The sequence below is a fragment of the Phyllobates terribilis genome, unplaced genomic scaffold (assembly GCF_046119375.1).
Source record: "Phyllobates terribilis strain yellow unplaced genomic scaffold, ASM4611937v1 Scaffold_2__4_contigs__length_985480577, whole genome shotgun sequence".
NCBI classification, from domain to species: Eukaryota; Metazoa; Chordata; class Amphibia; order Anura; family Dendrobatidae; genus Phyllobates; species Phyllobates terribilis.
This window is the reverse complement of record NW_027362762.1, coordinates 457,669,898-457,676,034: the sequence shown is the minus strand read 5'-3', so window position 1 is coordinate 457,676,034 and position 6,137 is coordinate 457,669,898.

Genomic DNA, 6,137 nt, shown 5'->3' with positions numbered 1-6,137 from the left:
CATAGAGCTCCGAGAGAGGGTCACGAGTCACATACTACTACCGCCCCTCTAATAGTAGTGGCAACCAAAGTCCCCATGAAGGGTATAATGGTAACCAAAGCTTTTCCACAGAAATCACCCCGAAGCAGTATGCCAAGATGCAGGGGTTCCCACAATACACTGTCGCATCCAGCTTAAAGCACCTCCTCAGACAGGTAGTATCATCCTGTCTCTAGCGTACCATGCTTAAATTATCTCAAAACCCCTAAGACCAGTATATGTGCATCCAGATCTGCTCTTCTGTGGGGGCTACTCATAAAATCCACTATTTTGAGATATGCTCTTCATACCTGTTTGCTAGACCTGGAGCTAATGCACCAAGCTGGCAGACAGCCGCAAGCCATAATTCATGGGATCAGGAGTCACATGTGGCTCCCGAGCTACGTTGCAGTCATATTGCAGGGCTATACCTGTTATTCAATTGGAGAGATTCTAATGGCCCCATAGTGATGTGAGTGACTGTGTCACGTTCTTCTCTTCGCTACGATGCTGAAAATCTATATCTCATAGCTATCGGATAGATACTAACCCCAATATTCCTATCTGGACCCAGAGCCGCTCTGGCTACCATCTGTGCTGTGTGAATGAAAGCTCCGTGCCTGGGAAAGCACACATCTCCTTTTTATATTTGTTTTTCCAGAAAGACCTTTCCTGTTATATTACCTATACTCTGCAGGGAGTCCTCTTCTTCAAAAGGGGGCTTGAATGGCTAGCTCTTCTTATCTTAGTTTTAATTACTTTTTCTCCACTAGTTAGTTATAAAGAAAATGACAGCACTTCCACTACAAGAAATAGGTGTGAACAGGTGCTTACTAAGAGGAGCTACCTCCATGTACAATGAACAAACAAAGTAGCACTCTGTAACGCTGAGTATGTAAATATGAAGTATGAAATATGAATAGCATTACTGCTGTAGAATATAGAAATAAATGAGAAATCTTAGCGCATAAATTGGCCAATTCATGTGTACCTGACAGCCGCGATAAGGCGTTTCTCGATGTCAGGACCTAACAATGTGAATACTTCTCTAAGGGACATCCGTCTGCTTATGTGTGGGAAAGTAAGATCCTGATGCAATTAAAACCACCTGCGGCATGGGGGTGGAGTGCTCAGTCGAAGCTTAAATATAGTAACAAAGAAAATGACGGCACTTCCACTACAAGAAATAGGTGTGAACAGGTGCTTACTAAGAGGTGCTACCTCCATGTACAATGAACAAACAAAGTAGCACTCTGTAACTCTGAGTATGTAAATATGAAGTCTGAAATATGAATAGCATTACTGCTGTAGAAAATAGAAATGAGAAATTTTAGCGCATGTAAATATGAAGTATGAAATATGAATAGCATTACTGCTGTAGAATATTTCTTGTAGTGGAAGTGCCGTCATTTTCTTTGTTACTATATTTAAGCTTTGACTGAGCACTCCACCCCCATGCCGCAGGTGGTTTTAATTGCATCAGGATCTTACTTTCCCACACATAAGCAGACGGATGTCCCTTAGAGAGGTATTCACATTGTTAGATCCTGACATCGAGAAACGCCTTATCGCGGCTGTCGGGTACACATGAATTGGCCAATTTATGCGCTAAGATTTCTCATTTATTTCTATTTTCTACAGCAGTAATGCTATTCATATTTCATACTTCATATTTACATACTCAGCGTTACAGAGTGCTACTTTGTTTGTTCACTAGTTAGTTATAACTGGCTTCATCATATGTTCAGAGTGCCAGCTCTTTGTCCCTGATGTTCTGTGCGTGTGTGTGTGTGTGTGTGGGGGGGGAATGTCCCCTCCCCGGGGATGTTTTATGGATTTAAATTTTCCTCTGACAGTGTCACCTATGTGATGGATGGACACAGCAGTCTCGATGTCTCCTATGTGGTGTATATACAGCAGCCTCAGTGTCCCCTATATGATGTACACACACAGCAGCAGTATGTAATTTATACAGCAGTCTCAGTGTCTCCTATGTTTTATATATATATATATATATATATATATATATATATATATATATATATATATATATATATATATATATATATATATTACTGCAGATCTCCCACTGATTGAGTTCTATAAATGTAACGTCAGCAATGATTGATTTCCCACTGTGAGTAGATCTTCAGTGTAATATATGTGTTTTGTGTGACTTACTGCTGCGAGTTCTTTACAAAACTTATTGCAAAGACTCGCTTGCGCTCCAGACTGACGCAAATCTGGAAAAGCAATTACGAGAAGCAATATCATCCATACCAGCTAACATCACAGCCGCACAAAAGAGAAGCAGTTTGAGCCACAACATTGTGGGTGAGTTAATGAAACGTTTGACCAAATGTAGCAGGGTAATTTTCAAGTTGATCATTTTGTACAGCCCCCGAATGAGGGTAGAAATATCCAATTAGCCCTTGGCAGAGAGTTCCGCACCCGATATACGGAATAAAAATTAAAATGGTGGTTACTCTTTTTAATTGATCTTTCTCCTTAAATACTTTAGTAACTGGCTTTTATAATTCTAAATGTAAAGTTATTTTAGTGCATTGATTTCTAATGTGATTTTTTTTAATGGTAATATCTTTCAAATCAGGAGTTGTTTTTTTTTAATAATTGATGATTTTTTTCTTGTAATAGAGAACCAGAATATCACCTGCATTCATTTGCTGATCAGAAATGGAATTAAAACTGGATGTTTTCAAAGAAAGAGTATACTCCACTCTCTCTTTTTTAAATCAGATATTTTTTCTATTGAAAAATATTCTTTTTTTTGCTTGTATCAATAACCTAAAATAAAACAATAAAGAAAAATTACAGAATAGAAAAAATAATTGACAGTGATTATTATCATTTTGACGTTTAGAATAGTAAATATACTTTACCAATATATTCCCAAATTAAAAGAGACTCATTTAACAAGCCTTCACCTCAGGTTATTTAAGATACATTATTTAACACTCACCCCTTAAATGCTCCTATAGTTACAAAGTGTTAGGAATCGTAGTTCTATGCTCCCACGTGGGAATAGAGTAGGACTACTTCGGTCGCAGGCGCCACCATTGTCCTGATCCTGGAGGCAGAGCTACTACATGTGCATGGAGACTGTCCCAATCTTTTCAAGCATCGTGTTCTGTTGATGTAGGATGTGTGAGGATGCGGGACTTTGTGTCTGTCACTGATTTCCCCGGTTGCCAGGCAATGCAGGACGCTGCTTTGGCTGGTACTAAGCAATGGTGGAATTGTGTTCTTTCTGCTGTGCAGGCTAGCAGGGAGTGGCTGTCTGGAGATGTTTGGAAGGTATTCAACAACTGATCATTAGGCAGGCTATATAATCCTGCTCAGTGCCTTGCTGTTTATTGCAGTTCCTATGTGCTTGGTGGTGAGTGGTGCTAGCATTAGGTTTGCTATCTTTGTAGGGGTTTTCTCATATTTTCTCTTCTGGTTTCACTTCCTGAGCTTCTTACAGAGGTACTCATCTGGTTCTTGACTAGGTGACTAGGCACGAGCTGCGTCACAAGACAACAGCTTCCCGGAGACAGTGGGCCTGGAAGGGGCTCTGCCAAAGTCCCCCTTCCATTTACTGGGAGCTGGGTGAAGAATATTCCTGGCCCTCAAGGGTTCGCCTAGCTGGACAGCTTGCGCCAAGTAAGTCTGAGGCGGCGCCTTTGATGGTTTGGAGCCAGTCTCGCTGGCTCCCTCTGCAAAGCTCATAACAAAATAAATATATATACAGTACAGACCAAAAGTTTGGACACACCTTTTAATTTTATAGATTTTTCTGTATTTTCATGACTATGAAGATTGTACATTCACACTGAAGGCATCAAAACTATGAATTAACACATGTGGAATTATATGCTTAACAAAAAAGTGTGAAAAAACTGAAAATATGTCTTATATTCTAGGTTCTTCAAAGTAGCCACCTTTTGCTTTGATGACTGCTTTGCACACTCTTGGCATTCTCTTGATGAGCTTCAAGAGGTAGTCAGTGTGAACCAGCTTTCATCTATGAAGAGCACAGGGCGCCAGTGGCGACTTTGCCAATCCTGATGTTCTGTGGCAAATGCAAAGCGTCCTGCACACTGTTGGGCTGTGAGCACAACCCCCATCTGTGGACGTGGTGCCGTCATACCACCCTCATGCAGACACATGCACATTTGTGGCCTGCTGGAGGTCATTTTGCAGGGCTCTGGCTGTGCTCCTCCTGTTCCACCTTGCACAAAGGCGGAAGTAGCGGTCCTGCTGTTGGGTTGTTGCCCTCCTACGGCCCCCTCCACGTCTCCTGATGTACTGGCCTGTCTCCTAGTAGCGCCTCCAGCCTCTGGACATTTCGCTGACAGACACAGCAAACCTTCTTGCCACAGCTCGCATTGATGTGCCATCCTGGATGAGCTGCACTACCTGAGCAACTTCTGTGGGTTGTAGAGTCCGTCTCATGCTACCACGAGTGTGAAAGCACAACCTACATTCAAAAGTGACCAAAACATCAGCCAGAAAGCATTGGTACTAAGATGTGGTCTGTGGTCCCCACCTGCAGAACCACTCCTTTATTGAGTGTGTCTTGATAATTGCCAATAATTTCCATCTATTGTCTATTCCATTTGCATAACAGCATGTGAAATTGATTGTCAATCAGTGTTGCTTACTAAGTAGACAGTTTGATTTACTTGGAGTTATATTCTGTTGTTTAAGTGTTCCCTTTATTTTTTTGAGCAGTGTATATATATATATATATACTGTATATACCTTTTTAAAAAAAAGGGAAGAGAAAAAAAGATGGATCTGTCAGGCAGTTTACTGACCAGATGCAGAGTCTTCTGGGAATGTTCCAGGATTTGGCGGGCACCGTGAACCAGCACAGTCAGACCCTGGCTCAAGGAGCCCTCCGACACGGGCAAGTTCTAACCCCAGTCCTGCAGCGGGGGTCATTCCCATAGAACCTAAGGTGCCCCTTCATGATTTTTTGGGGGGAGATCGGAAACTATTCAATAATTTTAAGGAGGGGTGCAAATTATATTTCCAACTTTGCCCTGTTTCTTCCGGGAATGAAGGTACTTGGGTAGGTATTGGTATTTCCCTTCTTAGAGGGGATCCCCAGTCTTGGGCATTTTCATTAACCTCAAGCTCACCCATACTTTCTTCAGTGGAGGAGTATTTTAAGGCTATGGGGCAGATTTATGATGAACCTGACCGGGTGGCCTTAGCTGAATCCCATCTTAAGGCAATGTGTCAGCGGGACCTCACTGCGAAGGACTACTGCTCCCAGTTTCATAGGTGGGCCATAGAGACTGGGTGGAACGATACTGCTCTTCATAGTACTTTCCTGTCTGGGCTTAATGAAACATTAAAGATATGCTAGTGCACCACTCTTCTCCCTGCTCGTTGAAGGCCGCCATGACTTTAGCTATGCGACTTGAACAGAGAAGTTGGGAAAGATTGTCCCTAGGGCAGAGTTCATCCATACCCTTTGCTGGTCCTGAGGCTGAGGGAGAACCCATTCAGGTTTGTGGAGTTGGTACCTCCCAGCAGTCAAAGCAGAAAAGATGGCCTTGGTGACAGTGTCTTTTATGTGGTTCCTCGCGCCATCTGGTTTGTGAATGTCCACGTCTGGAGGCGGCGGGAAAACGACCGTGCCTAACTGGATTCGGGGATCCCCAGTTGGGCGCTCAGGTACCCCTAGCACAGAAATTACTTTTACCTATTGTTATCACATTTAGCAGTAAGAGTGTCGAGGTGTTATGCGCTTCACAGAGGGACCCAGCAAGACTGGCACCAAACCAGCAAAGCCACAGATGCACTTGGAGCAAGCTGCCCAGCTAGGCGAGCCATTGAGGGCCGGGAATACTCCACCCAGCTCCCAGTAAATGGAAGGGGGACTTTGGCAGAGCTGGCATCTGGTGACACGGCTGATGCCTAGTCGAGGACCAGGTGAGTACCTCTGCAAGAACCCCAGGAAGTTTAACAGAAAGAGAAAATGAGAAAACTCTGCTAAGGTAGCAAAACCTAATGCCAGCACCACTCACCACCAAGGACATAGGGAACTGCAATAAACAGCAAAGCACTGAGCAGGGAGCAGGATTATATAGCTCGCCTAATGATCA